The sequence below is a fragment of the Crotalus tigris genome, unplaced genomic scaffold, assembly GCF_016545835.1.
Source record: "Crotalus tigris isolate CLP2741 ecotype Arizona unplaced genomic scaffold, ASM1654583v1 scf7180000017775.1145084777:2100578, whole genome shotgun sequence".
In the NCBI taxonomy this organism is placed as follows: domain Eukaryota; kingdom Metazoa; phylum Chordata; class Lepidosauria; order Squamata; family Viperidae; genus Crotalus; species Crotalus tigris.
Window position 1 is genome coordinate 1,013,476 of NW_024096626.1, and position 11,614 is coordinate 1,025,089.

Sequence of the window (11,614 nt, forward strand, 5' to 3'; positions counted from 1 at the left end):
CAAATAATGCCAAGAATAAAACCATAGATTTAAATAGATCTCTAGAGTTTAATCACAAGACCAATGACATTGAAGGCATGGGAAAACATTTAACTGTGTACAAGAGAGAATTGGACTCAGATTGCTCATGGACATAATGAATTGGGATTTGCATAGCATGCTGAGCTATAATATAGTATCTTTGGCTTTGGTTTACCATGAACCCAAAGCTGATGAATTGAGATTATGCCATTGGTAGGTAAGGATATTTGTCATAACCTAACCATCTACACTTTGTCTTTAAATTCCTTCATTGCAATAAGAGCTCCAACTATTCTAATTCATTCTGTCTCTAGTCCTGTTGTCTCTCCCTTCCCATCCCAACATCCCTAGAGTCTTACTTATAGCAAGCAAGAGGAGAGATCAGACAGACAGCATAGTCAAAGGAGGAAATGGCAAGAAAAGAAATTGGGCTGGCTGGCTTGCCTCTACTGGCATTGGGGGATTTAAAGCCAAGCACAGATTGCTCAGCCAGAATATCTACCAGTAGGCCCTAAACAGTGTTTCTCACCTTGGCAACTTTAAGATGTGTGGATTTCAACTCCCAGAATTTCCCAGCCACGCTAGCTGAGGAATGCTGAGTTGAAATCTACACATCTTAAAAGTTGCCAAGGTTGATAAACACTGCCTGAGAGTCTATAGTCACACTATTACACAAGAGAATCTCTGTAGAGCAATATCTTCTTTTACGCACAAAAAAGCCAGCTTCAATCACTCGTTAGTTTCATAAGTCTGTGGATCAAACATATGTATATTTTAACACTATAGCCTGCATGTAGGGATGATTTGAGAAAGGTTTATAAAAAAAAATCTTCAAAATCATCACTTATAACTGAACTAGTCCACTTCCCTGGATAAGTGAGAATATCTTGGAGAAATTCCAATACCTTTGGAGGGGGGGTTTAGATGGGAGAGATCTAAAAACTTGAGTGTCCTTGAAACATTTATTCTATAAACAGAGGCTTTTGGGGAAGGAAGGAAAGAAAGGTTAGACATATTTTAATGAAAATTTAATTAAGCCAGCAAAAGAGAATGAAGGTAAATATAGTTTCATAACAGACTTCAGAAATATTAATCTAACTTTGCATTTCCAGAGAGTAGTACAGTAATGTAAATTTCCACATTTTTCCTTCAGTTCATACTAGCTAATAATATTTCTCCTCCCCTCTCCCAGTTCCAACTGCAAAATTACAAAACACTTTCCTTGCTGCTCTTAATAGTTGGCATTCGTTATTTCTCCAATACAAGGAAAGAGATTTCTTGTCATTATTTCCCATCCAAAGAACACCAACTGAATATACTGTATCTGATCATTAGCAGTTTATTCCTCTCTAAGGAACAGATCAGCAATCCTGAAACCTACTCTACGAGTTCCTTCAAAATATTTTTTCCCAGAGTCCCAGCCTACTGCTACACTAAAGCAAATTTTTTCCCAATCTGCTGCCTTCCAGAAGTAGTGGATTTCAACTCCCGTAATTCTCCTCAGACCATACATTTGAAAAAAGCTGGAACTCTACTTATCTGACATGGGGAGTCTGCTTTACCACAACCAAGAAATTGAATTTATATTACAACTGTAGGACTATCTATTCAAAAGTTGCCATTGCATCCTTAAGTATTTCTACATTTGATATGTCAACCAGGATAGTAGCATTGCCCCTCTCTTTAAAGATTAAAGTACCAAGGGCAGAAAGCATAAAACTCTTCTATATCACTTGTGCATCATAGGAGTCTCCTTTACTTTTTCCCATATAAAAGGATGGTTGCCATGGTGGAAATAGTAATTTCTGAACTTTATAGATACAGTTAAAAACCAGTTTTGTAATTCCGTACAAACATCATCTTGTTTTTGCCCAACTCTTTCAAATGAAATAAAATAATTATGAATTCTGATATTAGACTCTAAACTGAGCCTGTTTCATGGCACATGACTTTCAGAAGCTTATTGACATTAGAAGCATGGAGGAAGACAATGCTCCCAAATTGATTGCAATTAATGTAATTAGTGCTTCACAATTTTTCCTAGCCTTGTCTCTTTGCCTTAGAGACCTTCATTCACTTAAACATTTACGTGCATTCTTAATTACCTTTAGTGAGTCAGCAGCAATGAATAGATACAGCTTTCTTTCTATTCATATTCTTCTACAGAAAAATAGCACCATGTTAATGGGCTGAATGGGAACGAGGAAACTTCAAATGCAAACCTCATTAGAGGTAAGAAACAAAAACACTAGGATCTGTAACTAATTCACACAATGGAGGAAGATTCCATTTTGCTTGGTTTAAATTGAATGGTCAGTTGTCTAAAAAGATATGTGCTATTCTACCCAATCCCTATTTTGCAAACACAAATTCAAAAAAAGTAAAAGTATAAAGAAGGTTGCTGCTACTACAGGACTGAAAAACTAGCTAGTTACATTTTGAAACATATCACTTGTGTTTCTTAGAAACTAGTCCAAGAAGAAACCTACACCAAGAAGAATCAATGCATAGAAGTGAGCAATTTTTGGACTGCTCACGGCATCCAGAAAGCCTTGGGATATCCATCAAAGCCTCCTGCCACCTTGCCTCGAATTTCAGCAAACTGATCTTAGATATCTATAAAGGTCAGCAAAAAGATGGGGGAGGGGCATGCACAAGGGGTTAATTTATTCATTTATGTTCAATTTTAGATTTATTTGTTTTAACGGTGTGCCCTGATGCCTCCTGCTTTTTTTTTTTTTTTTCTGGCTTACTGTTTGAGTATGTTCCCTCCCTCCAGTCTTTTGTTGAAACAAAGCCAAATATAGCATGGTGGCACAAACATTGTCTAGCCCTTATGGAATTATGATGACTAATAATAGCTGTTAGTTTTATTTTTCAGGAGTTTCTCTAATCTTTCTAAAATGACTCCGAGTGGGGACCATTTCTAAAACATGTGATAATGAATTCTGCTGGTTCTCTTGGGTTGGATGCCATTATTTAAAGGATCAGAATAGAATTTCTCATACTGTGTATCAGGATTAATAACAGCAAGCTTGGAAGAACCTTGTAATTTGCAGAAGTACTATATGATTGTGATTTGTTTATTTCTTGTTCAGGCTAAATGAAGGTGCATAACCATTCCAACAATAAAAAAAGAATCAATTGCTCAGAATACTACATAATGCTTACCTTACAGCTAATATGTGTGAATGGATATCACAGATATGGAATTTATAGATGTGACTGGTTAGTTGGCTGGAACAGTGAACAAAGTGCTCCATGTTGCTGAAACCACTTTATATCCAAAGATTAACATGTTGGCCACCGTGAAAGTGATGTTTGAGGACTGTGACATTTGTGATTTCAGTGCCACATTGCCACTGATTCACTGTGTGACCTTGGAATGTTTTTGTTAATCCCTTTGAGTAACAACAAGAGTGACTCTTCTAAGGAAATTATTTCTCAAAGAATCTAATCTGTTATCATTTGTTAATGTTTGAAAAGTCCTTTGGAAAGTAACTGCCAACTTGTGACTGAATTTAAAACAATAATTTTAAGAAGGAAAAGCAGGAAAAGTAACTTTGTTAGTTGAACGTTTAAAATAAATTTTAGAAATATTCTGGTCAAACTTTTTTTTTAAAAAAAGCTTGTTGCAGCCACCATCAAGCACTTTGAAAACTTTTTAATTTTGTGCCATTTCAAATGAAAATGACAGCCAAATTCTATCTTCAATTACATGTAAATATATAGTTTATAAAATATTGTTTATTCTATACAAAAGCTTCGTAATGTTCATACTATTTACTTTGAACGGCTTGATCAAATGTTTAGGTATTTTAGTTCCCCAAGTCAACACTTTTTAATTCTATATAATTGCTAATTTCTCATTGTTACTTTTTCCCCTTCAACATCAAGGTACTAGAGACATCTAATGGAAAAATTATGCATTGCTAGTCATACGATTCCAGAACAAGTCAATGATCAGTCTGGAGTGTTTGTTCTAATTTTTAAATTCTACGGCATTTTTTGCAAAAGATACTAGAAGTTCTGCTTGCACTTTTTGCCTCTCAAAATGAATATAAACCAACATAAAGTATAATATGTGTTAAATTTAAATCCTCTGTTTTCTGGCTTTCATTAGCAGTATTGCCCAGTGAAGTGATATAGTATGATATGATATGGTTGCTGAAAGATTAACTTAGGAATTCCCTATTCAAATGGTGAATGTGTCAGAAACAAAGTGTTGGGCTGTATCAGGAAAAAAAACTTCTTAGAGTCAAGCTCAATTCCTGGGGTCTTCTTTTCTTGGCAACAACATGAAACTGCTTTGCTACTTGCTCCTTCTATTCTTTTCTTTGTGGTTTTACCCTACCACTCTGCACCTTGAGATTTTTGGATGGACTGGCATTTCAATTCTAACCAGATCTGATTTTGCTTAGTTTTGTCAAGACCAGCCATTTGGGACCTTATGCAAGCCATTAATAACAACCTCTTCCCCCTCATTTCCCATACTACCGTATAGGACTGACAATATGATCCTTTTTTGATATCAACCTATGATGATCAAAATGAACACATACATATGGCAATTCTTTGATGCCCAGACAGAACCCAGAATTTTCCTCAGAAGGATCTGAGAAGCAACTAGTAGCCCACTCTTGACTGCAGACTGGCAGAGCAATAATGGCCATGAGGTAGGGGTGAGGAGGGGTGATAATATTTCCTTTCCATTATAAGCGAGAGATGGGAAATTATTTACATAGCCATCGGGTGGTTTAGATTCTGTCTGGATGGTGCAGGGGCAGAGGTTGGAGAAGTAAGGATCCTGGCAGAGGCTTACTGAGATCAGGATGGGAACAGCAGAGCAACAAAAGTTGATAGGCATGCAAGATGATTCCCTTTCTATGTCTTTGATCTTACAGGGGAAAGCCCATTCATCTTGGGAGAAGATCCCTGAGGCTACAGGACTGCATCAGGAAATGCTGCGTGTATAATTGTTATTTTAAAACTGTTATTAATTTAATTGCATAGGAAATGGTTCCCAAAGTTCTGTTCTTTCAGAATGTTTGTCAGAAATCAGGAGTGATTTTAGATCAGGGATGTCAAACTCAATTTCACTGAGGGCCGCATCAGCATTGCGGTTGCCCTTGGGGGGGGCGGGTGGGTGTGGCCAGAGTGGGTGCAGCCTACTGGGTGGGTGTGGCCAGTTCTACATCATTCGCGTCAAGGGTGCCTGTGGGGGCCTGGGCAGGAGTGGGACAGATCTGAGGGTTTCTGGCAGAAGGGGGTGGGACTGGGGCAAGTGCCAAGATGGCCACCACAAAATTGTACATTGGCTGGCCTGGGCCAGGGCCAAGGCAGAGGGGGCCGTTCCCTCACTGTTTCCAGAATGGCTTCACGGGCCACATGAAACCATTTCGCGGGCCGCATCCGGCCCCCAGGCCTTGTGTTTGACATGTCTGTTTTAGATGCTTTTGCATCAGAATCATCATTTTACACTGAATATAAATTATACCATGTTATTATAGACTACAAAATGGTCTGATAATTCAAGCCATTTTCTCCCCTCACTTCATCTCTGTACATTTATTTTCCAGTCATATAGATGTTACGAAACAGAAGATATAAATGTTTTTTCTTAATTGTTTTAGCAGAAAAAGAAGCAATAAATGTTAACATAAACATCAGAACTAGTTATACATATTATGTAGAAGGCAAAAGAGAAGAAAATTAAGAGAGGGACTGGTAGTTACTACAAAAGCAAACATTTCATATTCATCCTTGCCAGATTTAAGTTCTACCAGAAAAGCTGATTCAGTTAATCAGGCAATACAGTACGTGCACTGGAAAAAAGATGCTGTTGTAGCATGTACCGTACAGGGAGAGAGGTATCATTCCCAAGAGCCACACTGAGCCAGCTGGATCACACTAGCTACAAGAACAGGTGTGACAGTTGTTTTTACAGTCCCGCGAGGCCCTCTTCAGATTTGCTCACCCAATGAGCCAGACATAATGGGAACTGTCAAACTGATCTTAGAGTACTAGTGCCATTGTAACATGGAATGACTAAGATTTGCAGAAGTGAAACATTTTGAAGCCTGAAAACTTTACAGGCTTTTTATTCAGGAAAACAAGGAAAATGTGACTAGAATTCTATTCCCTCTGTGGGTAAAACAGATTACAAACAGCCCCTTTGTAACAAACCAGGTTTAGTTCTCTTTCCCCTTTATGGCTTCTGCCACTTCAGGGAAAATGGACTTGGCCATTACAGGCCAAGCCTTCAAAGTAAAGAGGTAGCTGGTGTTATTGGACTCTATCTCCCATCAACCCCATCATAGGATCAACAGTTCTGGATGACAAGCAGTAGAGACAAAATCTGGAGGATTAAACTTTATCTGTAATGAAAGTCCAAACAAAAAAAAAATGAGTCGATATATGTATCTCTATTAATCAACTTTCCAAACTGTTACTGTTGCTTTCAATCTGTTGTTTCTTTTTATCTGATTACTGTATTCTAGGAATTTGGGGGAGGTGGAAAATTTTGGAAAACAAGGGATGATTCAGGCCTTCTAATTTAGAATATGGCACCACATTAGCAACACAGAATATTTACTTTCCGTAAAGGGGATACAGCACTGACTTTTTATGAGATCAGCACTGTGCTTCTTGTGTTCACACAAAATGAAGACTTGTTATCTTCATTTTGAAATGTCTAAGTCTCTTTAAGGACAAGAACAACTTAGGAAAAAACAGTTTTAGAAGAAGTACAGCATATTAAAAAAATATGGAATTGAAGTAAGGATCTAAAACAGACTTAATCTGTTTGTCTAAATAGATAGTTATTTTGAAATATGCAGCCACTTCATCAGCTGAAAGAAAAGAAGAATTAGAACTAAAAGTTCTGACTGACTATTAAATATTAACAACAAAATGGTAAAGTCAAGCAGCATACTTAGTAAAATAGTTGACATGAAGAATAAGAACAGCTAAAACCTTTTTCTTAGTGGTAAAGTACACCTGTGAAAGCTGAACATTCAGAAAGAGTAAGAGAAAGAAAAGTACCTTCAAATATTGAATTGGAAATTGTTACTTAAGATACTATGGATTACAAGAATGTCAGCCCATTACAAAAAAGAACCAGTTAGTCATGAATCAACTAAACCATAAGTGCTACTTTGATCAGCAAGCAGAAACTCACATATTTTGGGCATGTGGTGGGAGCAATTAATGGGCTAAAAATACTGTGCTTGACAATATTTAGAAAAATAGTTATTCATTCAAATGAAATCCTTCACAGATTAAATAAATATGGGCATTGTAGTCACATTGATGAAGTTGGCTCTTAAGAATTACACACAATGCCCTTCCTATGTGAATGACCATTGAGAAGTAGTACTGGCAACATAATTATGCTAAATTGCATCTCTTTCCACAAAGTGAAATTAATAAGACCGCTCCAGGTCTGCTGAGGAATTTGAAAAATAAGAGGTGTCGGGCTGGCCCCATGACTACTGAGTCTTTTTCCTTCCAAAACTTGGAACTTGTTAGTTTGCATATACTGAATGTATACTGTATATTCGGTAGTATTCTTGGAGGGGTAGGGAACTTCTATTGCCAAACATGCTGAGAAGGATCTATTCATTTCTTCCCTTCAGTCTCTGTCAAATGACTTTACATATGCACAAACCTCAATAATATAAACATGGAACTGCATGTTTGTCTATATTTGGACCCTTATCACACCACCTCAGGTAGGGTGAAAGAATTTGATTGAGCTGCTCAATCAAAGTCTTTTCCAGACTTTGAGCAAAGATTATAGACACAATGCTGGGGAAGAAGAGAGAGGAAGAGAAAATAAATATCTGATTTTCTCTCCTTTATTGCAATTTCCTTATATTAGTGGATGCAGTATAATATTTTGAAAAAAGGGAAGTAATGCTTCTTTAAGATATGTAGGCAAAAAACTGAGGAGCTGACAGCTGGTATCATGGACTTCAAAGGAGCTGGGCAATATCATAGTTGACTCCTGAGAGAATCACACTTTGGATTTTCATACTTCTTCTAGGTCAACTAAACAGCCCTAAATACTTCAGGGTAAAAGTTTAAAAGACATTCTTTGTTATTCCATTCAGACTGGAATACATAAAATCTAGCAAAGAATGCTTTTTTCACTTTTCCCCCAAAAGTTCTGCTTTTTAAGCAGTTTATTATAGGGTAAAAAGAAGAAGCAGGGAGAAAAGAAACACCACCCAAAAGAGACTCAAAAGCTGAAGCAAGAGGAAAATATTCCTGATTAAACTAGGACTCCTGTAAAAACTAAAGTTTCTTTTCCAAGCTGGCTTATGACCATAATAAAGATTGATCTGATTTTTTTTCCAAAACTGAGCTCACCTCTTAATAACTTTATGGAATTTTCTGGGCAGTAATACTGAAATAGTGTCCCTTGGCTGTTTGTGTATTATTGTTTTTAACTTTCTAGTGATCCTTCACTCCAATACTGACTAGAGCAGTGATGGCGAACCTTTTAGAGGCCGAGTGCCCAAAAACTGGCCCGCTCCCGCTCCACCCCGTAAACCTCCCCACTCTGCCCCCCATCCCCCACCCCACCTGCCCACAGGGCCACTCACCGCCTCCAGGCCCACCGCAGATCGCCCAGGCAGCCCACCAGCGCTATGGCGGTCATGCCCTCTGCCTGCGCTCTGCAGCATCAACTGTGCATAATGGGGTGTGAGGGCAGAAACTTGTCTATGCTGCCTGGCTGCCATGTCCTTGGCTGTGCTGCTCTGGGTGGGCCACGCTCAGGGGCGACTCTCCTTCAGGGGGGCTGCTGGAGAGGAGGGGGTCATGGGGGGAGGCGAGGCTGGGGCAACGGCACGTGTGCCCACAGAGAGGGCTCCAAGTGCCGCCTCTGGCACCCGTGCCATAGGTTCGCCACCCCTGGTTTAAAGTATATTTTTAGACCACCCCCCCAAACTGTTTAGATGCTGCATTATGGATATAATGGTTTTCTGTCCATATATTCCTTAACATAGCTCTGCTGGAATCCTTGGTCACTTAATAATTTATGTAGTGGCTGGTATTTACCAGGACTAGCCTTGCCAAGTTATTTAGATGAATTTAGAGGTTATTTAGATGAGTTAGGCATCAGAAGCACAATCTGGATATTTGAATATTCTGCAAGAAATGAGAGTCAACTAAACATTTATGGAATTACAAAAAGGATTAACTGAAGCAAAGTTAGATGTTCTTGATCAGGCAAAAATTGTGCTTAACTTTGGCAATTATTATCTGAAAGTAAAAAATTCTAACTGAGCAGAGCTGAGAAATACCCAAGGCCTAGTAAAGTAAATGGAAGCGGGGGGGGGGGAAACCTACCGCTTTCTTACAGGAAACAAAGACAGCATGACTTAGTGTGATTTCTCCACCAGCATCAAATATTGATTCATGCTTTTTTTTAGTCATGCTCATTAAAATTCTCCACCCAAGATTTTTTTATAAGGCAGTACAATAATAACCAAATATTGGGGAAAATATTCATATTTTCAGAGTTTCTAATAATTAAGATGAGCCAGTTTGGTGTAGTGGTTAAGATACCAGGCTAGAAACCAGGAGATTGTGTTATTTTATCTTGGGTTTTACAGAATGTACAGAATATGTAACATATGTAAAATTGCGCTTCTTTGGGCACACTGATTCTTGATTTGCCCAGACAAGGTGCTTACTTCATCTTTGATGTTTTGGGTCTAACAAGCAAATAAAAAATTGTGTATGGTCTAAATTTACTTTCTTAGTGACAGAATTGTAATGGTACAATCTGGTTTTCAACTTTTTGCCCTTGTCTAAATAAGAATTATTTGTGATATACACATTCAGGATACAAAAACTGAATTTCATTTATTTAGGTAACTCAGCATGGGGTCAGTTTATCAGATGCTTTAGGGGGTACTTTTGGTGCTATACCAAGGACTAGGACTGTCACAGCAAAATAATTAATAGGATCAATAGGTTGATTCATGAATATGTCTTCTTTGTCCTTTGTTAGGATTTTTGGAAATCTTCAAATTATTTTGAAGTTTCTCCTTTGTCTATAAGCTTTAGGTGTACCACCAAGGAGTTCTATTGCTTCCCTAATTGGTGATTTAATTAGAGGAAAGTACCACCCAGAGTTAGATGGCCTAGACAGAAAAGATTAACCAGTTTTTAGCCAGATAGGGCCATATCAGTCAAAGTATAGTATATCACATGAGTCACTAGTCCTTTAAAGATATAAATGTTGAGCAGATTTTCTGTTGAGCAACAGACCACGAAAGTCTGAAAGCTTTGCAGAAGTTTTGCAAAGCTTGCCACCTACAACTGCCTGAGGCTTCTATACTTAGAAAACCTATGAGAAAAAGAAATTTGAGAGAAAACATCTTCTGGAGGAGGTTGCCTCGAGCTCTATGCAGATGACATTTTTTTCAAATACTTGGAAATTGTACTGTAGAACAGCCATTGCTGGAAGTGTATGACACATCTATATTTTATTACTCTTCCCCTGCTCACTGTGATTGGAACCAAAACAATTTGGCAAGCTGTATCCACACAATACTGGAACTTGCAAAATGAATGCAGAACAGAGTCCCTACAACAGAAATATTTTTGTTTCAGTATCAGGAACATAATCCTATAGGATACATAGAATAATCCCTTGGTTAAGCACATTAATTTTGCTTGCAACAGGATGTCAGAATTATTTATACATCTCTTATAATATGCTTCTTTGAGGGAGACATTTTCCACAGCCTTTAAAATGAAGTAAAATTAATATAGTCATAAGTTCAGAGTCTACATAAAATTCTGAATATGCATGACATAGCAAATGTGTATTTCTGACTATGGCAAATCCCCAAATCCTGTTGGATTTGATCCAGTATTCAAGACTGTTGAAGTTATTTTGAATATGATACTATATGATAAAACTATCTATCTCCAAAGAGTTTGTGGCTGCAGCTAAGTCCTGAAAGAATGGGGATTGAGTATTAATTTGAAATTAATTTGAAACATATTTCAGGTTTGCAAAAACAAAGACAATGTAAAGAGTAAAAAAAAATGACCTTGATGGAAATATGCAAGAACCATACTAAGATTGTCTGGTGTGGATTCTCTCTCTCTCTCTCTCTCTCTCTCTCTCTCTCTCTCTCTCTCTCTCTCTCTCAATCTCTCAATCTCTCTCATTCTCAACAGCTATTTATGGCTTCTGAAGCATGACTTTTTTTACGTGACACTGATAACCTTTAAACGTAGACTGAAAAGTGATATCTCAATACGTGGTATCAATGGGGAAAAAGAATGCTTTGGATTTGAAGCAAAAAAGGTCCTTTGGAAAGGGCAGGTATACCCTTGGTACCTCCTTATTCCGACATGTATTTTCCTGGAATTGTGCTGCTACTTTGTGAGGTTCCCTTCTTTAGGGAGATATCTACCAACCTTTATTTGATTCAATTCAAAGAGTATACCTCCTTAGATGTCAGTTTCCCTACAAACAATAAGCACACCCTAGCAATACAGGAAGAAGACACATGCCCTGGATGAAACAACTCCATTTCTGAAAGCACACTGAGACCTTAGGTTC

General features: G+C 37.9%; 1 long non-coding RNA gene across 1 annotated transcript; it reads left to right on the forward strand.

Moving 5' to 3' along the window:
• Positions 1 to 2,186: 2,186 nt before the first annotated feature.
• LOC120307402 lies at positions 2,187 to 5,080 on the forward strand. The gene is made up of 3 exons (XR_005556521.1): positions 2,187 to 2,253; positions 2,487 to 2,645; positions 4,926 to 5,080. It is a non-coding gene; the product is annotated as an uncharacterized LOC120307402 (long non-coding RNA).
• The last annotated feature ends 6,534 nt before the right edge of the window (positions 5,081 to 11,614 follow it).